Source organism: Tamandua tetradactyla, chromosome 16 (assembly GCF_023851605.1).
Source record: "Tamandua tetradactyla isolate mTamTet1 chromosome 16, mTamTet1.pri, whole genome shotgun sequence".
NCBI classification, from domain to species: domain Eukaryota; kingdom Metazoa; phylum Chordata; class Mammalia; order Pilosa; family Myrmecophagidae; genus Tamandua; species Tamandua tetradactyla.
In genome coordinates, this window is record NC_135342.1 from 32,422,151 (window position 1) to 32,449,396 (window position 27,246).

General features: G+C 40.2%; 1 protein-coding gene and 1 pseudogene across 10 annotated transcripts in view; one reads left to right on the forward strand and one right to left on the reverse strand.

The window, feature by feature from the left end:
• Positions 1-24,401, reverse strand: part of GARRE1 (granule associated Rac and RHOG effector 1) — a 133,062-nt gene extending 108,661 nt beyond the window's left edge. For 5 of the 10 annotated variants that reach the window (XM_077132215.1, XM_077132213.1, XM_077132206.1 and 2 more), the window contains exons 1-2: positions 24,312-24,401; positions 16,349-16,570 (exon numbers count right to left, since the gene is read on the reverse strand). The gene's annotated coding sequence lies outside the window, so the exon portion shown is untranslated. Of the gene's footprint in view, positions 1-16,348; positions 16,571-24,268; positions 24,292-24,311 lie in introns of those variants that run through there. The other 5 variants (XM_077132212.1, XM_077132211.1, XM_077132208.1 and 2 more) reach the window with 4 other exon arrangements.
• LOC143659348 (non-histone chromosomal protein HMG-17 pseudogene) lies at positions 10,596-10,868 on the forward strand (annotated as a pseudogene).
• Positions 24,402-27,246: the final 2,845 nt, after the last annotated feature.

Consider the following 27,246-nt stretch of genomic DNA (forward strand, 5'->3'; position numbering starts at 1 on the left):
AATATTAAAATCAGTGGATCTGGGCCTCTCGGGAGGAGGGAGTAGGATATGTGTTGAACCACCCTGCATGAGTTCTACATTATTTTGTAACTGACCTGTAAGTTTAAAGGTATTCCAAAATAAAAAGTTTTTTTAAATGGGCAAAGGATTAAACAGACATTTCACCAAAGAAAATACTCAAATGGCGAATTAGCACATAAAAGACGTTCAACAAGCAAACAAAAAAGTATTTGCAAAGTCCCTTGGGGGAATGGTAAGAAGGGGAAAATTTAACTTCCCCAAGTGGAGAATTCTTGATATTCTCACAAGTAATGGGGACAACCAAAGCAACAGGCTGAGCCCCCAATCTTGGGGTTTGTTCATATGAAACTTAACCCCACAAAGGATAGGCTAAGCCTACTTAAAATAAGGCCTAAGAGTCACCCCCAAGAGAACCTCTTTTGTTCCTCATATGTGGCCTCTCTCTCTCAGCCAACCTGACAAGCAAACTCACTGCTCTCCCCCTCACTACATGGGACATGACTCCCAGGGGTGTGGACCTTCCTGGCAACGTGGGACAGAAATCCTAGAATGAGCTGGGACTCAGCATCAAGGGATTAAGAAAACCTTCTCGATCAAAAGGAAGAGAGAAATGAGACAAAATAAAGTGCCAATGGCTGAGAGATTCCAAACAGAGTTGAGAGGTTGTCCTGGAGGTTATTCTTTTTTTTTTTTTTAACTTTTTTTTTATTAATTAAAAAAAACTAACAAACAAAACATTTAGAAATCTTACACATTAAATAGTAGACATCACCTTTTTAGTTAAGGCATAACAGAGAGGCTGGAGAGAACTGCCTAAAAATGTAAAGCTGTGTTCCACTGACCGTGTTTCTTGAAAATTATTGTATAAGGATATAGCTTTCGCAATGTGACTGTGTGGTTGTGAAAACATTGTGTCTGACAGACGAGTAAAACATACGGATTAAAAATAAACTAATAGGGAGAACAAATGTTAAAATAAATTTAGTAGATTGAAATGCTAGTGATCAATGAAATGGAGGGGTAAGGGGTATGGTATATATGAATTTTTTTCTGTTTTCTTATTTCTTTTTCTGAATTGATACAAATGCTCTAAGAAATGATCATGATGATGAATATACAACTATGTAATGAAAGGAAAAAAGAATGTTCATATTGTATGTTTATTGACTTTATTAATAACAATTTTTAAAAAAAGATGTTCAACATTATTAGCCATTAGTGAAATGACAATCAAAACCACAATGAGCCCAAGAGAGCCTCTTTTGTTGCCCAGATGTGGCCCCTCTCTCCAGCCAACATGACAAGCAGTCTCACCACCCTCCCCCTCTCTGCGTGGGACATGACTCCCAGGGGTGTGGACCTTCCTGGCAACGTGGGACAGAGATCCTGGAATGAGCTGAGACTCAGCATCAAGGGACTGAGGAAAACCCTAGAATGAGCTGAGAATTAACATCAAGGGATTGAGAGAACCTTCTCGACCAAAGGGGGAAGAGTGAAATGAGACTAAGTGTCAATGGCTGAGAGATTCCAAACAGAGTCAAGAAGTTATCCTGGAGGTTATTCTTATGCATTAAGTACATATCACCTTGTTGTTTAAGATGTAGTGGAGAGGCTGGAGGGAACTGCCTGAAAATGTAGAGCTGTGTTCCAGTAGCCATGTTTCTTGATGACTGAACAATGATATAGCTTTCACAATGAGACTCTGTGAATGTGAAAACCTTGTGTGTGATGCTCCTTTTAGCTACTATATCAAGAGAAGAGTAGAACATATGGAATAAAAATAAATAATAGGGGGAACAAATGTTAAAATAAATTTAGTTTGAAATGTTAGTAGTAAATGAAAGCGAGGGGTAAGGGGTATGGTATGTATAATCTTTTTTTTCTGTTATCATTTTATTTCTTTTTATTTCTTTTTCTAAATCAATGCAAATGTTCTAAGAAATGATGAATATGCAACTATGTGATGATATTAAGAATTACTGATTGTATATGTAGAATGGAATGATATCTTAATGTTTTGTTTGTTAATTTTTTTTAATTAATAAAAAAAGTTAAAAAAAAAAACCACGAGGGGAAAAAAAAAACAACACAATGAGACATCATTTCATACCTCCTAGAATGGCTGCTATTAAAAGAACAGAACACTACAAGTGATGGAGAGGATGTGGAGAAATAGGAACATTCATTCACTGTTGGTGGGAATATAAAATGGTGCTGCTGCTCTGGAAGGCAGTTTGATAGGTCCTCAGGGAGCTAAGAATAGAACTGCTTATATGATCCAGCAATTATGCTACCAGGTACATACTATGATGGGCTGAAAGCAGGGATGCAGACATTTGCACACCTATATTCATAGCAGCATTATTCACAATTGCTGAATGATGGAAGCAACCCAAGTGTCCATCAACCGATGAACAGTAAACAAAATGTGGTATATTCATACAAAGGAATATTATTCAGCTGAAAGAAGGAATGATGCATGTGACAACATGGATGAATCTTGAGGATATTATGTTAAGTGAAATAAGTAAGCCAGACACAAAAGACAAATATTGTATCTTTTGATACAATAATATGAACTAATATGAACTAATTATAATAAGCAAACTCACAGAGTTAAAATCTAGAATACAGGCTACCAGGAGATAGAATGGAGGTAGAGAATGGGGAACTGGTGTTTATTTTGTGCAGAATATCCAACTGGGTTGATTGTCAATGTTTGGAAATGGATGATGATAATGGTAGCACATTATTGTGAGGTTACTAACAATGCTGAATTATGTATGTGAATGTGGTTGAAAGAGGAAGTGTATGGGAAGCTTATGGTTGTGTATGTCATTAGAAGGAAAGCTAGAGGATAAAATATGGGACTTTAATACACACATCCACGTTGCGGATGATGACTGTGATTAATAGCACAAATATAAGAATGCTCTTTCATGAGCTACAACAAATGTACGTCACTATTACAAGGTACTAATGATAGGGTGGTATATGGGGAAAAATAAACCTAATGCAAACTATGGACTATAGTTAACAGTAATGTTTTAGTATTTTATCATCAACTGTAACAAAGGTACCACAAAATGTCATGCATCCCATATAGGGTATGGGATTTTTCTTTTTGGAGTAATGAAAAGTTCTAAAATTGTGGTGACGAATGCACAACTCTGTTATTATACTGAGAGTCCTTCACTGTACACTTTGGATGGATTGTACGGTGTGTGAATATATCTCAAAAACCTGCTTTTTAAAAAAAAACCCACAAACAGCACTTCAAACCCACTAAGACAGTTATTACTTAAAAGTGGAAAACAAGAGTTCTGGGAAGATGGCAGAATAGGATAGATCGAGTTCACCCCTGCTCCAAGGAACAGCTAGAGAAGGTACAGGATGGCAACTGAAACAGAGGTTCCAGGATGTAAGTGACCTGGGAGAGTCTTCTGTACCACAAAGGGAGGTCTGACTGCAAACACTGAGGAACTGAGAGGCAGAGAACCAGAGACCAACCAGCTACTGCAAACAGCCTAATGTGGAAGCCCGGAGCCCTCAGGAGCGTATAGACAGGGAGAGAGGGAACAGGAAGTAAGCCAAGCAGCATTCCTTGAACGCACTACCCTCACAGGTGCAGCCCCGCGACCCAAGACTCACTCCATACCCCACGGACCAGAACCCTGTCACCCGCAACCCCTCCCTGCGCTCCAAGTGCTCCGCCCCGCCAACCCCCTGCGTGTACCCACCCCACACCCAAACCCCAAATACGCATGCACACCTGCTCCAGCCCAACCCACATCTGCAAAAGTGCATTCCCACCTCGCTGTTCCTGAGTCCTACCTCCTCCTCCCTGAGCAGGAGTCACCAGCAGGCAGTCGCCAGCACAGAAAGGCTGCTAGGCACTTACTGCCATACCCAGGCTACACCAATCCCCAGCCCATACAGTCATGCAACATCCCCCCACCCACCCACCCCCAGATCTGCACATGTGTCCATCGGTTTACAGCCCTACCAGATCTACGCAGGTGCACGGTCAACAGTCATGACCCCCAGCTCTGGGCAAGCGAACTCTGCAGCTGGGCTGCATGTGCCCCTAGCCTAAGCAGACACAACGCCACTGACCTGCTGCCCTGAGCTCTGCACATGCACCCAAAAGGCCCCACACTCTAGACCAGCACACACCAGAGCCCAGCCCCCCAGACTCATACAATCACATTCTCCTGCCGCTGAGTGCCCACGTTCACAGGCACCACTGTACCACCCCCAACACGAGACTATATCTGCACTGCAACGCATCAGTGCACTGTTGTGTACTGTCCCGCATCCTGCATCTTGCTCCACATCCATCCCGCAAATCAAGACTTCAGACTACTGAAGGAAATCAATTTCCAAAGTAAGCCAATCAAGATATATACATGCAGTGAAGACAACAGATCACTAAGCATATCACGATACAGACAGATATAGCCCAGTCTAATGACCAAATTAAAACACCAGGGGAGAAACATACATTGGAACAACTAATCACAAATGTTCATATAACTCTACTAAATAAAATAAATGGCATGGCTAATGACATAAAGGAGATCAAGAAGACACCAGAAGAGATAAAGAGGAATTTGAAAGAATACAAAAATAGCAGTTATCACACAGATGAAAGATGCTGTAGACCAAATAAAAAACATACTAGAGACACACAACAGCAAATTTGAAGAGGCAGAAGAAAGAATAAGCAAACTAGAGGAAAGGACAACTGATTTCAAACACTCAAAATGGCAAATGGAAAAAACATCGCAAAATTGGAACTGGATCTCAGGGAAATGATGGACAAAACAAAGTGCACAAATATAAGAATCACTGGTGTCCCAGAAGGAGAAGAGAATAGTAAAGGGCTAGGTAGATTAGTTGAGGAGATAATGGAGAAAACTTCCCAACCCTTAAAAGGACATAAATCAAAGTCAAAAAAGGTCAACGAACTCCAAACAGAATAAATCCAAAAAGGCCTTCGCCAAAATACATACTAATCAGTCTGTCAAATGTTGAAAAGAAGCAGAAAATCCTGAAAGTGGCAAGAGAAAAACAATCAACTACATACAAGGGTAACCACATATGACAGTTCAGACTACTCACCTGGCACTAGGAAAGCGAGAAGGTTATTTAAAATCCTGAAAGAGAAAGACTTCTAGCCAGGAATTCTATAGCCAAATTGTCCTTCAAAACTGAGGGAGAGATTAAAATTTTCACAGACAAACAAATTCTGAAAGAATCTGTCAACAAGAGACTGGCCCTACAAAAAATACTAAAGGGAGTTCTGCCAGTTGAAAAAAAAAAGGACAGGAAAGGGAGGTCTGGAGGAGGGCAGAGAATTGATGAGTACCAGTAAGGGTAATTTTAAGGATTAAGAGAAAGACAGAAAAGAATATTTAGATCTGACAAATAAAATCCAAAAGATAAGATGGTGGATTCAAGAAACACCTTGTCAGTGATAACTTTGAATGTTAACGGACTAAACTTACCAATTAAAAGATTCAGATTGGTAGAATACATTAAGAAATATAATCCAGCTATATGCTGCTTACAAGAGACTCATTTTAGACACAAGGATACAAATAGACTGAAAGTGAAAGGTTGGAAAAAGGTATTCCATGCAAGCTGTAACCAAAAGAAAGCAGGAGTAGCTACACTAATACAGACAAAAAGACTTTAAATGTAACGACATTATAAAAGACAAAGAAGGACACTATATATTAATAAAAGGGACAATTCAACAAGAAGAAATAACAATCATAAATGTTTATGCTCCCAATCAAGGACCTCCAAAGTACATGAGGCACACATTGGTAAAACTGAAGGGAATGATAGATGTTTCAACAATAATAGTAGGAGACTTCAATACACCACTCTCCTCTATGGAGAGAACAACCAGACAGAAGATCAACAAGGAAATAGAGAAGTTAAACCATTTGATAAATGAATTAGAACTAACAGACATACAGAGGTCATTACACCCCAAAACAGCAGGATATACACACTTCTCTAGTGCTCATGGAACATTCCCCAGTATAGATCACATGCTGGGGCACAAAACAGGTCTTTATAAATTTAAAAACAATGAAATTATTCAAAGCACTTTCTCTGATCACAATGGAATAAAGCTGGATATCAATAACCACCAAAGAATGAGAACTTTCACAAATACATGGAGATTAAATAACACCTTGTTAAACAACCAGTGGGTCAAAGAAGAAATTTTGAAATCAGTAGCTATCTGGAGACAAATGAAAACAGGAATACAACACATCAGAACATATGGGATGAGGCAAAGGTTGGGCTGAGAGGGAAATTTATTGCCTTAAATGTCTATACGAAAAAACAAGAAAGAGCAAAAATTAAGGACTTAACTGCTTACCTGGAGGAACTTGAGAAAGAATAGCAAACTAACCCCAAAGCAAAGAGAAGAGAAATAAAGATTAAAGCAGAGTTAAATGAATGGGAGAACAAAAGAATAATAGAAACAATCAATAAAACCAAAAGCTGGTTCTTTGAGAAAATCAATAAAATTGATGGGTAACTAGCAAGACTGACAAAGGAAAAGAAAGAGGATACAAAAAAACAGTATCAGAAATGAGAAGGGGTGCATTATCACAGACCCTTAAGAGGATACTATAAACAACCATATGCCAACAAACTAGACAACTTAGATGAAATGGACAAATTCCTGGAAACAGATAAACAAGCTACAATGACTCAGGAAGAAATAGAAGATCTCAACAAACCAATCACAAGTGAAGAAATTCAATTAGTCATCAAAAATCTTCCTACAAAGAAAAGTCCAGTATCAGATGACTTCACAGGGGAATTTTATCAAACGTTCCAAAAAGAACTAACACCAATCCTGCTGAAACTTTTCCACAAAAATAAGGAAAAAGGAATACTACCTAATTCATTTTATGAAGCTAACATCACTTTAATACCAGAACCAGGTAAAGATGCTACAACAAAGAAAAACTATAGGCCAATCTCCCTAATGAATATGAGATGCCAAAATTCTCAATAAAATACCAGCAAATTGAATCCAACACATTAAAAGAATTATACACCACGACCAAGTGAGGTTTATACCAGTAATGCAAAGATGGTTCAACACAAAAAAATCAGTTAATGTAATATAGAATATTAACAAATTGAAAGGGAAAAATCACATGATCATCTCGATTGATGCCCAAAAATTCAAAATCCTTTTCTGATAAAAACACTCCAAAAGATAGGGTACCTAAAAGGTAACTTACTCAATATGATAAAAGGCTTCTATGAAAAATCCATAGTCAGCACTGCACTCAATGGAGACAGGCTGAAAGCCTTCCCCCTAAGATTTGGAATGAGACAAGGATGCCCTCTGTCACCACTTTTTATTCAACATTGTATTAGAAGTTCTAACTAGAGCAATCAGGCAGGAAAAGAAATAACAGGCATCCAAATTGGAAAGGAAGAAGTAAAACTTTCATTAACTGCAGATGACATGATATTATACTTGGAAAATCCTGAGAAATCTACAGCAAATTTACTTAAGCTAATAAATTCAGCAAGGTAGCAATATATAAAATTAAAGTGCATTCATTTCCCGGTGCCTACTAATGCAAAAAAAAAATTAATTAATGTGCAAAAATCAGTAATGTTTCTATAAACAAGCAATGACCTAACTGAGGAATCATTTAAGGGGAAAATTCCATTCAAAATAGAAACTAAAAGAATCAAATACCTAGGAATGAACTTAAACAGGTAAGTAAAGGAGTTGTACACAGAAAACTATATAACAGTGCTAAAAGAAATCAAAGGAGATCTAAATAGGTGGAAAGACATTCCCCCCTCACAGATAGGAAGGCTAAATATAGTCAAGATGTCAATTCTACCCAAATTGATCTACAGATTCAACACAGTATCAATCAATATTCCAACAACTCACTTTGAAGATTTGGAAAAGCAACTTACCAAATATATCTGGAAGGGAAAGAGACCCCCGAATAGCTAAAAGCATCCTAAAAAAGAATGAATGGAGGATTAAAACTTTCTGACCTTAAAACTTATTATAAAGCCATAACAGTCAAAACCACATGGTACTGGCACAAAGACAGAAGTACTGACCAATAGAATAGAATTGAGAATGCAGAAACAGACCACCAAATCTATGGTCAACTGGTTTTTGACAAGGCCCCCAAATTCACTGAACTAGGACAAAATAATCTTTTCAATAAATGGGCATGGAAGAACTGGATATCAATAGCCAAAAGAATGAAAGAGGACCCTTACCTTACACCCTATACAAAAACTAACTCAAAGTGGATCAAACACCTAAATATGAGAACAAGCACCATAAAGCTTCTAGAAGAAAATGTTCAGAAACATCTTCAAAACCTAGTAGTAGGAGGTAGCTTACTAATTACACCCAAAGCACAAGCAACAGAAGAAAAATCAGATAAATGGGAATACTTCAAAATCAAATGCTTCTTCTGTACCTCAAAAGACTTTGTCAAAAAGGTGAGGAGGCAGTCAACTCAATGGGAGAAAATATTTGGAAATCACACATTGGACAAAGGTTTGATACCCTGTATACATAAAGAAATCATACAACTCAACAAAAGAACACACAACCCAATTATAAAATGGGCTAAAATATGAACAGAATTTTTCTGAAGAGCAAATACAGTTGGCTCAAAAGCACATGAAGAGATGCTCATTTTCATTAGGTATAAGGGAAATGCAGATGAAGACTACAATGAGATACCACCTCACACGTGTAAGAATGGCTACTATAAAACAAACAGGAAAGTAAAATGTTGGAAAGCATGTGGAGAAATTGGGACACTTATGCACTGCTGGTGGTAATGTATAATGGTACAGCTGCTATGGAAGACAGTTTGGCAGTTCCTTAGGAAACTAAATTATCAGATCGCCCTCTGACCCAGCAATAGCAATACTTGGTATACATCCAGAAGAGCTGAAAGCAGTGACACAAACAGACATTTGCATACCAATGTTCATAGCAGCATTATTCACAATTGCCAAAAGATGGAAACAATACCAATACCCATTAACAGACAAGTGAATTACTAAAATGTGGTATATATATATACAATGGAATATTATGCAGCAATAAGACGAAATGACATCCTGAAGCACATGACAAGATGGATGTGCTTTGAGGATATAATGCTGAGAAGTGAAGGCAGTTTTCTAGTGGGTCTATGAGTAATAGTACCATATTGAAGGTGAACATGATCGAAACAGGCTGTACAGACAGACCTACATGTCCCACTAATTAACCCTAGAAATATAAATAAGTTATTGCAAGAACTACTTCAAAGGTATGATTTGTGTACAAAGAGTGTTTCAGTTCAGGGTATGGGGAAAAACTGCTATTGCATGCCATGGGCTATGTTTAACAGGAAAACATCAGCAGTACCACAGCAACAGCAAGGGTAAATAATGGAGGGAGAGACAAGAGTTAAGGAGAGGTTTAGATTTCCTGTTTGGTAAGGATGTGTTTATTGGTTATCTTTCTCTTGGGAACAATGAAATTATCTAAAATTGAGAGTGTTGATGGACTGTGGACTTTGGGCATTATACATTTTGCCTAATGAATGCAGGTAGCTAAAGGTTTAACAAACAGATATGATTGCTGAATCATTAAATTGATATTTCTTTTAGTCTCCAGTATCTTAGAGTAGCTAGGAGTAAAAACCTAAAATTGTGGAACTGTAACCCACACCAAATTCTGAAATCTGTTCTATACCTAATTGCTGTGCTTTGAAATTTATTGTTTTTGTATATATGTTATTTTTCACAAAAAGAAAAAAATAATCACTCGTGATAATAAAAAAAAAAAAATGTATCCCTTCTAGCCTCCAACATTCTGAGGCAGCTAGAAGGAAAAATCTGAGATGATTGTATGATAGCCCATGACAAACTCTGGGATCTGTGCTGTAACTACTTGTTGAAGAATGCTTTGGAAACTACTATCTTTTTCCTTCTTTGTTTTGTATATATGTTATATTATACAATAAAAAAAGGAAAAAAAAGGCCAAAAAAAAATAAAGCTAAAAAATAAAATTAAAACCAAGTGAGATATCACTTCAAGAGCACTATGTGGGGGGGGGGCCATGGTGGCTCAGCAGGCAGAGTTCTCCCCTGCCATGCCACAGATCCGGGTTCGATTCCCAGTGCCTACACATGCAAAAAAGAAAAAAAAAAAAAGGCACTATGTAGGGTGCATAGGTGGTTCAGTGGTAGTATGCTTGCTTTTCATGCAGGAGATCCGCATTCGACGCCTAGACCATGCACCCCACCCCCCACCCCCACAAAAAAAGCACTAGGTAGCTACAGTCAAAAAGACATATAAGTATTAGTGAGGATGTGGAGAAACTGGAACCCTCATACACTGCTGGTAGTAAAGTAAAATGAAGCAGACACTAAGGAAAGCAGTGGCAGTTCCTCAAAAGTTTAGATATAGGAGCAGTGTGAAGAGGCAAGAATGACCCACAGATTGATCAAAGCCCTGGCACTACTGCATCCCTGCATCCACCATGAACAAAAGAAAGGCTGAAGAGGATGCTAAAGCAGATAAAGCCAAGATAAAAGATGAACCACATGGAAGATATGCAAGGTTATCTGCTAAACCTGTTTCTCCAAAGCCAGGACCCACGCCTAAAAAGGCCACTGCAAAGAAGGGAGAAAAGGTACCCAAAGAGAAAAGGGGGAAGGCTGATGCTGGCAAGGATGGGAATAATCCTGCAGAAAATGGAGATGCCAAAACAAACCAGGCACAGAAAGCCAAAGGCGCTGGAGATGCCAAGTGAAGTGTGTGCATTTTTGATAACTGTGCACTTCTGGTGACTGTACAGTTTGAAATACTATTTTTTTTTATCAAGTTTTATAAAAATGCAGTACTTTGTTTCACTTTTTTTTAAGTTATATGGTTAGCGCCCAGAATACTTCATTGTTGTTTTTTGGGGGAAGGGGCAAAAGTCACTAATAGAACATCTCCAAAGCTGGATTAATGTGAGAGAAAACACCTTTGCGCTCCAGTTTTGAGAGACTTCATCTTTAGTCCCAAGATACTGGATTCCCTGACACTGATACACATTAGCTACCTTGGCACAGATGCCTTGTGGTATGGAAAAACTAAAATTTGTTTCTATATCCTCACATCCTCTTCTCCCTCTCAGCATTCAGCATAAACTTGACTCCCCTTAAATGGGTTGGGGCCTGACCCCCCAAAATTACCAGAATATCAGTCAATCTGGACTTTCTAGTGATGCCCCTGAGATAGCATCCTGCAAAAAAGCAGCGAGTCCATGTTTAAGTTGTGGATTTTCAAACTGATAATTCTGCCATTTTCATTTCATTTCCTGAGAGTCAGGGTCAGCTTTTAAGAAGTTGTCAAACAACATGCTAAATGTGAATTTGTCAACCCTCACTCTAAACATTGCTTGTTCAGAACATTAAATGAAGGCTTCACTGGATTTTTTAGTGGCTTTCTGATTTTGGTAGTCCATCAAAGAAGGGAGTCTGAAAGCTCTTGTATACCGTTAATGATTGTCTGCCCATGTTCCACCTGAAGTATCATGATTGTTTATGAAAATTATCTTTTATAAAACTGAATAGTTTGAAAACAAAAAAAGGTTAAATATAGCATTATCATATGACCCAGAAATTCTACTCCTAGGCATATACCCAAGAAATGAAAACATATCCACATAAAAATTTGCACAAAAATGTTCAGAGAAACATTATTCTACAATAGCCAAAAAGTGTAAACAACCCAAATGTCCACCAACTGAATAACGTATAAACAAAATGTGGTACTTCCATACAACAGAATGCGCAGTCATAAAAAGGAATGAAGTATTGACACAATGAGCCTAGAAAACATTATGCTAAGTTAAAGAAGACAGACAAGAAAGGCTAAATATTATATAATTCCAGTGATATGAAATATATAGAAGAGGAAAATCCATAGAAACAGAAAGTAGATCAATGGTTGCTTAGGGCTAGGGGAAATGGCAAGAATGAAGAATGACTGCCAACTGGATACAGGTTTCTTTCTGGGGTGATGAAAAGCTATATAATTGATCGTAGTGATGGTTGCACAACTCTGTGAATATACTAAACACCACTGAATTGTACAGTTTATGGGTGAAATGTGTGGTATGTGAATTAGATTTCAATAAAGCTATTATAAAAATATCTAGAAAAAATTTTTAAAGCTAACTAAAAAAATTTTAAGTTGGAACAAAAAATATATAGATGAAAAAATATACAGAGATGAAACTTTCACACGATGCTGGTAGGAATACAAAATAATACAGTTGTAGAAAACAGTTTGCAAGTACTGAAAAAGTTAAACACAAAATTACCTTATGACCCAGCAATTCTACCTTTAGGAAGTAGAAAACAAGGACTCAGTTATAGTTACATCAAAGTTTATAGCGGTATTATTCACAATAGCCAAAAGGTAGAAGCGATCCCAGTGTCCATTAACAGATAAATGGATAAACAAAATACGGCATGTGTATATGGTTGTGCACACTATACAATGAAATAATTATTCAGTCATAAAAAGGAATGAAATTCTGATACTAACAGCATGGATGAATCCTGAAAACATCATGCTGAGTGAAATAAGCCAGACACAAAAGGACAAATAGTGTATGATTTCACTGCATGACACACCTAGAATTAGCAAATATGGAAAGACAAAAAGTAGATTAAAATCACCAGAGACTGGGCAGGTGCGTGGGGAAGGGAGATGAAGAGCTGTTGCTTAAAGGGTACAGAGTTTGTTTGGGAGGAGGAAAAGTTTTGTTAATGGATGGTGGTGATGACAGCACATCACATTTATAGCAGTAATTAATATCACTGAACTGTACATGAAAGTGGTTAAAAGGGAAAATTCTGTGTTATATATATGTTAACACAATGAAAATCTTAAAAATAGGGAGGAAGAAAAGGAGGAAGGGAAGGAATGAGAGAAGGATGGAGTCACAGTCCACAAACAATTCTCTCTTCAGAGAAAAAAATACAGAAAAATTAAAAATCCAAATATCTACCATTGATAATGCAGAGACGTTACAGAAAATTCTCTTGGCAGATTAGTGAAGTTATTGTCTGTGAAGTTCAAAGCCCACGCATATCCGTGGTTTTAGTCAGTTCAGAATAACATCAGCCATATTTAGAGATGCAGTCCAGAAAAAATACTTTGAAAAATTTTATTCTCAACATTCATGAATTTGAAATACCTATCATGCATAAGAAAATGCCTGAAAGATTCAATCCTTTGTTCCCTTAGGACTATGTACATTTTTGGATCCCCTTACATGGTAACATACTAAAAAATAGTGGGGGGGGGGGATGAAAAGTTATTGCTTAACACGCAGTTTGTTTGGGACGATGAAAAAGTTTTGGTACTGGATGGTAGAAATGGTAGTCAATATTGTAAATGTAATTGGTATCACTAAATGTACACACGAAAGTGGTTACAATAGGAATATTGTTACGACAATTAAAAAAACCCCAAATTTTCTAAAGTGAGGCAACTCCATAGGTGATGAAATGAAAAAGGGCTAGTTATCTTAGTTATTAGGCCATCAGTAGTTGCCTTTTGGGGCCACTCTTCCTCTGATAGCGCTCAATGGATCCTCAGAGCTCTACACTGTACTCCCTCTGTTTTGAAGATCCATATATTCGCCGTAGGAGGATTCCCAAATTCATTTTTCTAGCCAGATCTTTCTCATGCGCTCCAGACCCCGATATCCAACTGCCCACTGGACAGGTCCCCATATCAGTTGTGCAACACCACAAGTGTCTTAAATGTTTCTTCCCAAGGCTGGTGAATGGCATCACTATCTACTTATTTGAACAAGCCAGAAACCTGGGAGTTATCGTCTCCTTACTCTCCTTCACATCCCACTAAGTCATTTAGTCATATCCTTTCTGTCTCCTTATAAGCATCTCTCAAGTACCTTACCTTCTCTCCATCTTCTTTGACAATAGCAAAGCTCTGATCATATTTATGTCTTGCCTGAATTACCGAGGAGCCTCTGAAGTGAGCTTCCAGATACCAGAGCTGCTCCCTCTGGTTGCCATGTGATTATTCTAGGGCCAACATACTCATTCCACTCTCCTGCTTAAAAAGTGTTAATGGCTTGCCACCACCCTCTCCCAACTTTCTTTCACCTCCCACATTTGCCCAACACTGCCCAGTCTTTGGATGTGCCATCTTCCTTCCCATTGCCCAGTACATACGCAGTTCCCTCAGCCTAGAAAGCTCTCCTGGCTTACTTGTGCTCATCCTGGATGTCTAATCCAGATGTCACCTCCTCTGGAACGCCACCTTAACAAAGACAGAGCTTGGGGCCCTTCTGTGTGCTACCAAAATACTGTTTTTAGCCCCATGTTAGCATGAACTTTACAGCATTGTAATGCACTGTATTACTGCCAGTTTCCTCTACTTTTCTTTGCCATCTCCAAACCCCAGGATTACCAAATTCATTCAAGATATTCCCAGAGTGCTAAGCACAATGTTATCATTCAACAGATTAATTGTTGAATGATTAGCTTATCCTCAGTACTTATTTAATGGTTATTTCTGTACAGTATTCAGTCAAACCCTATCCAGAGTCAGTTGTTAAGTGCTTAGAAATAAGGTTCTGACAAAAAAAAAAAAAAAAAGACTGCTTATCACATGCCACATTCACACAAAAATTCTTCTACAAAGCAGACCATTCATTAAATGACTACAACATGTCAAGTACTAAACCTGGAGATGTAGGTCCATTAATCTCACTTTGTTCTCAGTAGGACCCTAAAATAAAAACAGTTAACATTAACTGAACACATATTAAGTGGCAGGCACTGTACATGTGTTATCTCACTGTATTCTCACAATGACCCTATGAAGTAGGTCCTGAACCATACACAGTGGAAGTTAAAGCGAGTTCTCCAAGGTCACATGGCTAAGTTATAGTCACTAAAAGAGCTATGTAGTCTGGCAGTCTGCCTCCAGAGGCTAAGCTTTCCAGCATTGCACTACACAACCTCATCAAATATCCAGACAAGGACATTTTGTTTACCATTCTTAGAAGATGGCTTAATGCTGTAGGCCTTAAAAATTACAGGAAATTGAGCTAGAGCAATGTAAAGAAAAGTAAACTGATCTCTCTTTAGGAGATCATACCCACATCTGTTGTTGATGACTCCCAAGTTCAACTCTCAGTCCAGATCTCACAACTCTGGGACCTGACCCATGAAACATCTTCTTAGGTCCTTCACGTTTACATTGTCACTCTCCCATTCCCTGCTCCTCCTGCTGTAATTACTGCCTTGCTTAAAGGCACTACCAACCCTGATCCAAACCCAAGATGGCATCCCAAATGGTCCTTGTTCTGTTCCTTACCTTTCTACCCTATTCATTCAATTCCAACAATCTGGCTTACCACAGTACCTGGACTGCTCCATAATTCTTTGCTATCATTTGTGTTACAGCCTAAATATTTCTTCTTCCTTCCTTTACAACACTGCTGTTCAGCCTCTCAGGAAGCAGAGAGCCTTCTAAAGACAAGCATGAGGACCAGAAACCCAGCCACCACTCTCTTAGGTCCCTAATCTTTCCATGAGAGCACACAAAACATACATTCCAAGGCTGGCTGATAGGGAAGAGCAAACTAAGACTGTATGAGAATATCAGATACTAGAGTCAAAACTAAACAATGGTTCCAATCTCAAGGAACTTAACATTCTACTTCATTCCATCCATTAGCACATGCTTCTCAACAAGTGGGGACAGGAATGATATTGTCTCTTCATACCTCCAGCCCTGACATTGAGCAAGGTCTAGAGACATTTTTGCTTGTTAAAACTAGGGGAGAGCTAGTAACATCTAGTAGGCAGAAGTTAGGAATACTGATAAAGTCCTAGGATGTATAGGACAGCTCCCAACAACAAAGAATTACCCAGCACAGAATGTCAATGGTTTTGCTATTGAGAAACCCAACTAAACAAATCTAACTTCCATATTCAAGTTACCATGTATAAAATGCTACTTCTTCCAGGGAAGAAGATACGATCTTTGTTCAGAAATGAAGTACCAACAGGGTAACAGATATTAAGAGGGATAACTGGGAAAGAGAATGGTAAGTGGATGGTAATGATTAAGAGAACAAATGTCCCGAGTTCTGCGCAAGGAGAGAGCCAGAGATTGAGGTATTCATCAAAGATCTCTGAGACCCAGCCAGCCAGTCAAGGTCCCCTAGAACAGAATCCACCTTTCCAGACTTACCTCTAACAGGTCTCCTCACTCACACTATCAAGCTGTTTGCTGTTGACAACATTTGGGTCACCGGGCCACAATATTCAACCCCTACGATTATCACGGGAAAACTCCTCAGCTGTTTCACCAAAGTGCAGTCATCTAGTTGAGCAGCAACCCACCTCTATGTCCAAGGTTGAGAAGGGCATGACATCATCTCAACCCAATCAAAAAATCAGGTTCTTCTGATTCCTAGAGGAAGAAAGTAGTGAAAAGATAAAGATGGAAAGTGCTTTAAATGGCTCTAGGCTCTAAGGCCTCGTTCTCTGCCACCTAAAATCAGTGTTTAGCAGCAGCCAGCTAGGAGCTACCTCATTTCCTGTAGTGGCTTTGTAAAAATAGGAAGTCAGGGAGGAAGTTCACAAAGCTGAAATAAAAGTAATCACTGCCTAGTTTCCTGAACACAAATCACTGAGCAGGATATCTTTAAAACATCAAAACGGAAAGGCAGGCACATAGAGCCAAGGCCAAAGGAAAGGAAGTGACACTTTGGGTCCAGCAAGCCCAGATTAAGTCTGTGTCTAGGAGACTGCCCCAAAAGAAACACGTGTGCAAAACTGAACACTAGCCTATTATACAGAAATGGCTCCCAAAGAATTAATACTAAAGAATGTTAATTTGAATACTCCTCCAAAAACTCTGAATGTTAAAAGTCTTATCAGAATAAAAATGTCAATGAAAAGGTTTCAAAGAAGCTAACATTAACTATTTTTCCTCTAGTCTTGAATGGCAACTATATATATATATATAATAACCTAAAATTAACTATTTTATGATCTAAATTAATCATTTTTGTTACTTTCAAATAAAGTTCTATCTACAAATACCCTACTACACATAACCAAAGGGTGAGCTCTTGAACTTCTGAGAAAAAGTTTTTATCTATCAACTAAAATGGCCATGTACTATTAAATACTTTCACATCAAATGCACCCAAGCACTATGAAAATACTACAACTAAATGTGCTGTTGATGCCTATCTAAAATTAACCTCAAAAGGAGAAAAATGAATATTTATCAAGAAACTTATATGCATAAATGGGTTAATCAAACTGTAATTGGGAAATTATTCTCTTGCTAGAGAAGAATTATATATATTTTACATAATTATACTTCAGATTCAGGCCCATTTCTGAAAATTTGAGTCACCCATGAAAATTTTTACCAGAGGATAATTCTAGCAGCAATCTCTCTCCAAGCTGAAAAGGAACACTGACACAGACTTTGCACACCCAGCAAGCCCTCCCATTCCTTAAAAGACCAGAGAGTCAGAGTCACAGCCAGAGAGACCACTCTTTCCCAAAAAACACTTAACATGTTAAACATTTAGGACGGAGGAAATTTAAGGAGCCTCTTCACTGTTTACATCCTAGGCAGGAAGATGGCCCCTGAGAGCAGGCCAGCAAGCTTTCTCCACCAGGCTGGCTGCTAAGTTTCACCACCTATCTAGGACATGAGTTTTCTCATACTCAAACATTTTTACCAAGTACCTACTATGTCCAAGGCACTGCTCCAGAAGCCAAGGCTGTAGAAGTGAATGAGAAAGACAAACATTTACACCCTAATGGGAGAAATAGGAGGAAATGCTCATGTTCTTACCTTTCGAGGAAGACGCTCCAATATAAAGAAGGGAGTTCATGGAGATCATACACTGCTAAAATGTAGTAGTTAATGATAGAGGTTTAGGAGCCAGCCTAATCTAGATTTGAATTCTGCTCTCACTAAATGTTAGCTGAAATAAATGGTAACTACACACTCGAGGACCTCAACCTACTTCATTTCTTGTGCCTCCGTTTCTTCAGTACTGTGGTGAGAAATAAATATACAAAATGCAGCACTTGACACACACTGAGTCTCAGTAAATGGAAGCTGCCGCTCTAAAAGAGGCCAGGGACGATCTTTTACTGTATCGTCATTCCACTCTGGCCTACTACTAGTCAAAAACAGACTTCTTTTTTTTTTCTGATTAAACCCATGGTACGCCAACTTTAAAAAATATGTTACCTTCCTGCAGCTCTGATCCCAACTCCCAAAGTCCAGGCAACAAATTAAAAGGAGTGCTGCCTTGTGTCTTCTAGAAAGGAAGGAAGGGGGTCAGGCCTTTCCTGCCTACCACCCACTCCTCTTTGAGCCCCAAGTTAGAGGGAAGAAAAATAGAATGGACACTGCTGAGGAAGGGAGCATCACACACTACAAAGTATATTACAAGGTTACATGTACAGGGGTGTGGTCTTGGCCATAATTACTATCTTAATAGCACCTAATCCCAGCATCATTTTAAATAAGAAAATTGATTTTTTCCCCAGGTAATTTCACACTCAAAAACCTGGCCATTCTGATTCCTCCCAAGTGACAACTTGAAAAACCACATATCTGACAGTGGCCCAGACACAAAGAACATAGTTAAATGGTAAAACATAAACAGACAGAGAGAAAACACATCTAGAAAAAAATTCTTGAAACAGACTAACAATAAATACAGTGATCTTTGTCATGGACACCCACTGACAGCACGGTCTATCAGCATCAATCTGGAAGTAACCCACATGTCCTACATTAAGGGGTTCATTAAATAAATTACATGGGAGCACCTTACAGCCACTTCAAAGATCAACGTAGAGCTGCTACCACATGTTATTGGGTCTAAGATGCCATCATTTATAAATCACATCATTACTTTATAAATGCTAAGAAAGAAAACTCTGCCAAATAAATGATGACAGGCCATCACACGACAATCCCAATTTCAAGTTCCCTCAAGGCTCTTTCCTGTCTTTGATTCTTTTTTTTTTTTCCTGTCTTTGATTCTTTTGCCTTGATCTGTCTTGGATGAACATTACCCTGAGACAGGGTGCCCTTTTCTCTCCTTTTAATTTTTCTAGGAGTTACTCATATATAAGATCCACTGTTTTAATGAGACCACCTGGGGCTCCTCTAGTTCCTATGGGACCTTTCCTGAGCTCCTGTAGGCTTTGCTGTCACTGCTGACACTAGCTTTGTACGTCTTCTCTTGCCAGATGAACTGTAAGCACCACAAAGACAGAGATGTGGGCACATCTTCACACTTACTGGATCGCACAGTGCAAGTCAAAGCACTCACAATGACAAAAAACCCCATACCTGCCAGAAATTATTATAAGCACTTTGTAAATATTTACTCATTTAAACTTCACTGTAACCCTATGAGATAGCTACTATCACCTACCCTTATATTCGGATACGGTAAAATGAGGTAATGACAGGTTATATGACTTACCCCTAGATCAGAGAGCTAATAAGAGGTAGAGACAGGATTCCATCCAAGCAGTTTGGATAGAGTCCTTGCTATTAATATCTACGCTACACACTCTCTCTAAACTATGCCATGTACATAACAAAGACTTGTCATTTTAAAACTTAGTTTTATTAATCTTTACTGAAATTATAATACTCGTACATGGTAAAAACAACTCATGCCATACCAAAGAGTATGCAAGAAAAAGCTAAAGTCTAGCAGACTGAATTTCTGGGGCCTTATCACACAAGTAACCATTGCTACCAGCTTCTTTTCTATCATTTCATATTTTCCCCCCATAATTATAAACCTGTGTAATATTTACATATATATTTTATGCAAATGGGCACATTTTATATACATTGTTCTATACCTTCCTTTTTTCACAGAACAGCTATTTCTTGAAGCTTGATCCATATCTGCATCTATACTGTTTTTATTCCATTCTAAGATGCACAATTTCTTTTTTTATATTTTAACCCAAGATGCTTTCACGGAATCAAAGGATCTTGATAGATTTGGACTTTATCAGGAAACAACAGCCATAAAAGGCTTTTGAATATACAAAAGACCTCAGGGTAAGCCTTGCAGCAGTGTGTAGGTTGAATGAAGAGGCAGAGAAATCTACCAGGTGACACTAGACATGTACTACCTTTGTACACATCACACCCCTGACTGGAAAGTCTTTTGCCCTTCCTGGGATGATGGTCTGATTCCCTTTTTCTCACAGTACTAAGTGTAAACACAGCCTTCTCTAGGAAGTCTTCTTTCACTTGCAGGCTGGAGTTCCTGAAGGAGCAACTTGGGAAGAGCCTGTCTTTACCACTGTCTAGGTTCTCAGCTTTGTCACTGCACCAGAGAGCAAGCCGGTTCGGGGGGCTGATTCATGCTAACTAAGTTCAAAGATGACTGATATTTTATATGGAGAGCTATCACAGGCTCAGTACTACTAGGTGGCAGGTAGGTGCCAAACACCCTCCTAACCAACACCAGGAAGAAGGTGCTACTATTATCTCCATTTTATGGATAGAGAAACCGAGAAATTAAGCCAGCATCCCAAAACCAGGATCTGACCCAGGCAGTATGGATCCAGAGCTCTCAATCACTCACATTCTCTCCTCAAGAAATCTCCCTCTAAATTCATATTCCAAACCAAGAGTATAAGGAGTACTATGGAAGCAAAGTGTAAGGGAAATATCCTCACAGCAGAGGGATCAACAGGGACACACCCATCTGTTTAGTAGTACATGCTACACAAAGCTCCTCTGGTCAGGGCCCCCAGACAGTACTACAGACACATAACCCAATTCCTCTCTTGGACTCCCACTCCAATTTCCACCCCCAACCATCTTAATCCTCTCTTTCTAGAAAGATAGTCTTTCTTCTGAGGATATAAAGTTTAAGCTTTCTGGCTACAAACACATTCCAATCATGCTTTCCTGGGGTTATAGCTGGGTCAGTTTGGCTGAATACAAAGTTTTCCCTGAAATCCTTCAAACTGCACTTACAAAATGACTTTTAGCTTTACTATAGATTGCTAATTTATGTAAACTTACTCTGATTTCATTCTCAGATGATTCTTCATTCATTCAACAAATATTTAAAGGTTCCCAGAACACTGGTTCCTAGCCCTGGAGATAAAGCAGTGAACAAGACAGGCAAGATCTCTGAAACCTGGCAGACCTTATCTGGAGTCTTCCCTTTAAGGCATGTAAAGAGACTTTTTGGCAATTTCTTATTTAGCTTTCTTCTCCATAGGCTGTCTTTCATCTCTGTATCCCTAGCATCTAGTACAGCATTTAATACAGTAAATGGCCAGTACTGTAAATGCTACATAAATTTGCACTAACTCAATTCATGACTAAATTCACTGGGTCTCATCTTTCTCATCCACAGTAGGACCAGATTATGTCTGAAGCTCCTTGAAATAAAGGCACATAGTACAAAGCTTAAATCATTGTGTTAAAAAAAAAATCAAGGTGTAGGAGTAGAAAGCAAAAGGCAATTACAATATGATTCAAGGAGGAAGACTAGACGAAATGTCAGCTGGTAAGAACCGTGGAGCTGTGAAGGACAGGCCACTTTGGGAAGGGATGAAGGGCTCCATCACCTGGAGAAGGTACAGCCTCAGGAATATGTCTAGGAGTCAATGCTGGAGGGAGATAAAGAACTGATTTGCAGTTGGGGTCACTGAGTGAAGGCCAGGTTGGGAGGCAGAGGTGGTTCTCTAGCTAAAAGTCACAGGTGAGATAACTAGAAAAGAAGGAGAAGAGAAGGGACATGAAGCTAGGCTTTAGAAAATGTTCCCAGGCAGAAGGGAGATGAGAAGCCCCCCAAAACAAGTGAAAAATCAGAGTTACAAAGTTAAGAAAATGGCCAACAATAGCTCCAATTCAAAAAGCCAAGCAGCAAGAGTGGCTCATCATGCCAAATGTTTATGGTCAAGATCAAGGGAAGTGAGTAATCAATGGCCAATGCATATACCAATTTTGAGGAGCTTCAAGGGGGTAGTTTCAGAAGAGACTAAGACATTTTAACCCCTGACATTCAGCTTTTAGACTGAATAAGGGAAAAACAGGCTTTCCATGAACTTATTTTAAGAGAAAACAGCAACCAACTTTTTCTTTAACTCCAAGATAAATCAATTCCTTATTCAAACCAACATTCTTTCTCCACCTGGGAAGGTCATCATTTTCAACAAAGAACAAAGTCACAGGGAGGAAAAAGTGGACACCCAAGGCATATGATGTCCTAGTCTGCTAGCTCTCAGACATAATTATTTTCCTATAGATTTGGAAGATGTGTTTGATAAAAAGCTCATGGTATATCAGCCTTCAGGTTTTCAACAGAATAGTAAAATTTTCAGTAGAATCATGTGTGACTAGTTTCTTTTTTAAAAAAAGAATGTTTGAAACATACTGTCTTCTGAAAATCCAGGGATAATTTTAGATTGAAAAATCTAGGCTTGCCAAGGGAATCTGAGAACTTTTCTATCTTGGTCTCCAATGCTAACCTACGTATTCGTGTGCAAAAATAGAGGAAGATTAGAATCTCAAATGCCAAACTGAAAAGTTGCCACAACAAATCTGAACTCTTCATATGGAGTTTATCTTGTCAGCAAGAAAATAAATGAAACAGCAATGAACTATCTAAACTTTTTCCTTTAAGAAATTAAAAAAAAAATCTCAAGCATAAAAACATTCCCTGGACTTGTAAAGGAAAATCCTTAAAAAAAAATACGATTTTGTGAATGGAATCTGAAAACCTTTTAACATATGCAAAATCTAAATATCAAAATTTTAATTAGCCCTTTACAAACACACACTTAGAATTATAGGTCGAAAATATGATTAAATGGCATTTATAGCTTATTCAATAAAATTGGGACAAATGATTGACCGTTTAGAAAATATTTCACATCTTAAGCCAAAAATAAATTTTAAGTTGATTAATCTGCTAAAAGTAAAAAAAGTAAAACCGTGAGGTAATGAGAAGCAAACACAGTTGAATTTTTTTGTAATAATGGGTGGAGGAGAATTTTTCAAACATGTCAAGGGAGGAAAAAAAAACCACTTTAAAGAACGAATGTTACCTTTGACCTCACAGGTAAATTTATTCCAAGACAATAAGCGATAAATCTTTTTGGCAGAATAGTTTATAACTGTAATAAATCAGAAACAATCTTATATGTTCATCAATTGGGCTTGGTTAAATTATGGTATACATGGTATACTATGAAGTCAGTAAAAGTGACGTAAATATCTATATTTATTGATATCACCAAAACATTAGCAGTGGTTGGCGCGATTCGCACCTTCTCCTTTATACTTTTTGTTTTGCCTAGTGTTTTACAAGAATGGGTTACTTTTATAATGGGAGGGGAAAAAACAGCTACTTTCAAACTGTGGCCACTGCAAAAACTGAGTTTTATCTGGCAAATTTTGTAAGGGATATAAACAAAATTCTTATCGTGCCAACCAGGCATGCTTCTTTCCTCGCACTGAGCTGGACAGGAAGACACACCCTTGACCCTGCGCTCGCCCCCCGGGGCGTGGGCCCTCCATCCTCAGCCCGGGCCTCCGTGGCCCCCGCGGACCTTTCCCAGACCCGACTTCGTCGGGGGGATCAAGCGAAGCCGGAAAATCTCTTTGCTGTGCAACGGGGCACGGCGGGGAAGGTACGCGCAGCAGGGAGGGTCAGCCGCGGGGAGGCGTGAGGGCCGCGTCCCCGCCAGCGCCGGCTGACCCTGGTCTCCTACTGCCCACAGGCCGCCGGCCCTCCGCAGACTGAGCTGCGGGCTTCCGGGAGTGAGTCTCCCGCTGCCGCCCGAGCTCCGCGGCCCTGGCGGCGGCGGCCAGAGGGAGCGCTGCCCCCTCCCCGGGCTGACCGGTGCCAGCCCCCTCCTCCCGTCCGCGTCCGCCGGGTCCCAGCTGAGCCCCCAGTCACCGGCACGCGTCAGAAGGTCCCTCCGGGCTTCCGTCCGCCCGGCCAGCGCCCCCAGAGCCCGGCGTCTTCCACATCGGCCGGGCAAGAAGCAGAAGCCCACGACCCCGCGAGCGGAGAGGCGTCCCACGGACTTGCCCGGCTGCCAGCTCCGGCCGCAGGCCACCGCCTACCCCCACTTGCGCCCGCCGGAGATCGCCCTCTCCCATTCCTCACCTGCGACGCGCCCCGGCCTCCTGCACACCGCCCGGACCGGCTGTGTACACCGGAAGTGACGTCCACAAACCGGCCCCGCCCCCACTCAAGTGGACGCCCTGACTGCGGTGGATCGGCTGCTGCAAGCTGACCCGCCCCTCGCGCAAATCGGGCGGTGGTCATCCCCGAGTCTTCCCTCCCCCAGACGGAGGAACCTGCATTTGGGCAGTTAGGGCGGGGGTGGAGGGCAGGTGTCCAGAGCTTGTAGAGGGATTTGCTGCCTGTTTATGGGTTTAACGTTGAAATTGAATCCTGAAATATTGAGCGCCTACCGAATACTAGAGACCCTGACAGACACTATAGGAAATGGATAACACCCTTACCCATTTGAGTATATTCTTTGGTGGTAGAGACACAATAAAATTAAGCCACAAATCCGTGGAATAACATAGTGCCAATTGTGACAAGTGTTAGGAGGGGAAAGTGAAAGGCGGAGCCAGAGAGAGTCCCCTGACCTAGTGAAAGGAAAGTGATCGTGATCGGGAACTGAGCTCCTAAAGGGGAGAAAGATAACTTGGGAGAAGAAGGGAGGAAAGGACGTTCTAGCAGAAGAAATAGCCGGCATCTTCAACGGCTTTACGTTCAAGAAAACGAGTAGTGGAAAGTCTGGTCGTCTCATGGGTTTTTCAGCAAAAGGTTACTTGACCACACTTGTGGGTTTAAAAGGATTACTTGGGCTTCACTGTGGAGAAAGACTGGGAGGAGGAGGCGCGAGTGGATGCAGAAACCTGTTAGAGGCTGCTGCCAGAGCCCAGGCAAAAGGGGATCCTAGTTTAGATCAGGACCTCCAAATTTTTTGTTCATGGATATCTATCAGAAAAACGTTTGCATGAAAGCACCTATATTTTACTTGTGTTATATACATGCACTACACTAATATACAATTTACATTATGAAATGGGCAAAAAAGAATTTTAAAAGATAAACATGCAGTATATAAAGAAATTACAATATTATTTTCTTCCCATACTCCAATGAATTGCCTTCTCACACTACTTACTAGGTGTATGAACCTCACTTTGTAACCTACTGGCAAAAAAATGATAGTGGCAGTGGGGATGGAGAAAAATTGGTCAAATTTGAGGAAGATGTTGGAATAAAATTGATGCAAGTCAGGACGAGGAGCTCGAGTCTGGGATGAGCCATTATGCTGGTGACACCGTGGGGGGAAGCCCCTGAAGAGGACATTTGGGAGGGTGGAGGATAGGAAGAAGGCCATGAGTTCCATTGTGAACATGGCATCAAGGAGGAAGCACCAAGTAGGCAGTTGGGGATGTGAGTCTGGAACTCTGACAGGAGGTTTGTGCAAGAAATGTAATTATGTGAGTCCCTGGGGCTTAGGTAGTAACCAAAGGTGCAGGCTGTAGCTGAAGGTGAGTGTAGGTTGAGATGAGTGTTTTTTTTTTTTTTGGTAGTTGATATTTTAAAATGGAAGAGACTTAAACATGTTTCGATGGCAGCGAGGATAACCTGGTTGAGAGATGATGACCTGATTCATATTGTAATGTTCTAAAAGGCTTGGAGGAGGGGGACTTGAAATGTTTGGTTTTTACCTCAGACCACAGCAAAAAGTGAGGAGAATCTGGGACCATACGTTTGAGGAGAATAGAAAAGGTCCAAAAGCAGAAAGATGAGTGGACTGGAGAAATGTGGTAGAATTTTCAACTAGATCCAAGAATCCATTTCAAGTTGATGACCATGAATTCAAGCAGAGCCCTCTTTCCTACTAGGTGATTTACCTCAGCAACCATGAGGGGAAAGTGGGAAAAGTTGGAGCAAGGATTCATTTGGGGGTTGAATAATATACAGAGGGGCAAGAGAGTTACTGATCTGATAGGCTGTGGAATCCAAGCCACAAGAGGAGGAATGTGAGGAAGAGGACAGCCAGGTTGGAGGAAGCATCCCTGGGTGCTGGTGTCATTCTGCCTTTGTGGGCTGGGGAAGGGGCCAGGTATGATGGTGGCTGCTGCAGTCTCAGAACAAGCCCAACTCCTACCTCCTACTACAATCCCCATGTGCCCCTACACCTTACCAGGGAAGCCTCCCATGGCCACACCTAGAGGCACCTGGTAAACATTGGAGGGGCCTTGAGGAAGTCTGCTCCCCATGGAGCAGACTTGTCATGCTCCAAGACAAGCCACTGCTGTTCATTTCACTCCAGTCCTCATGGTCCCAGAGTAATGTGCTGGAAACCACCCTTTCCTGATGCCATCTGGGCCCCTTCTGCAAACTTCACTCTCAGTAACAGCAGGTTCTGGGGACCTACTCGGCCCATAGACACAGTTCTTATTGGAGTCCACTTTGAATCTTGCCAGTCTCAGGGCCCTTTCAGTGACCTTTGTGGCTCTCCAAGCACCATGCTGTCTGGGACCTCTCAGGCTCATTTAAGGACATTTTCTGTTGTGGACATATCAAGTCTGCTTTGTTAGTGCATCTGCAGATATAATGCCCATCTCCAACCGGTTTGGACTCTGTTTTTATTCATCAAATACATATCTATATAGAGAGGGAGGAAAAAAAATACCCATGTACCCACCACACAAGCTTGAGACATTTGTCACCTCATGACACCTCTCTACTCCAAGCTCCCTTACACTGAAATGCCGAGAAAAGAGGATGGACCCACAGGATTTAGGGCTAGGGCATGAGCCCTCCTGGAGAGACCCCACATAAGAGGGACAGAAGTTGTGGACCTCCTGTTCTGCAGAGGTCTGTGTATTGGAACTTCAATTCAGCCAGCATGCAGGGATGGGATGGAGCCTCAGGCCACTGACCCTGCAAGCTTGATTTGCCATTTAAGAGTCTGAGAAAGCCAAGTCCAGGAGTCTTTCTCTAAATCCACAGCTGGAGCCAGATCCTGTGGAAAGGATGAGAGCCTCCGGGGTCATTGCGCATG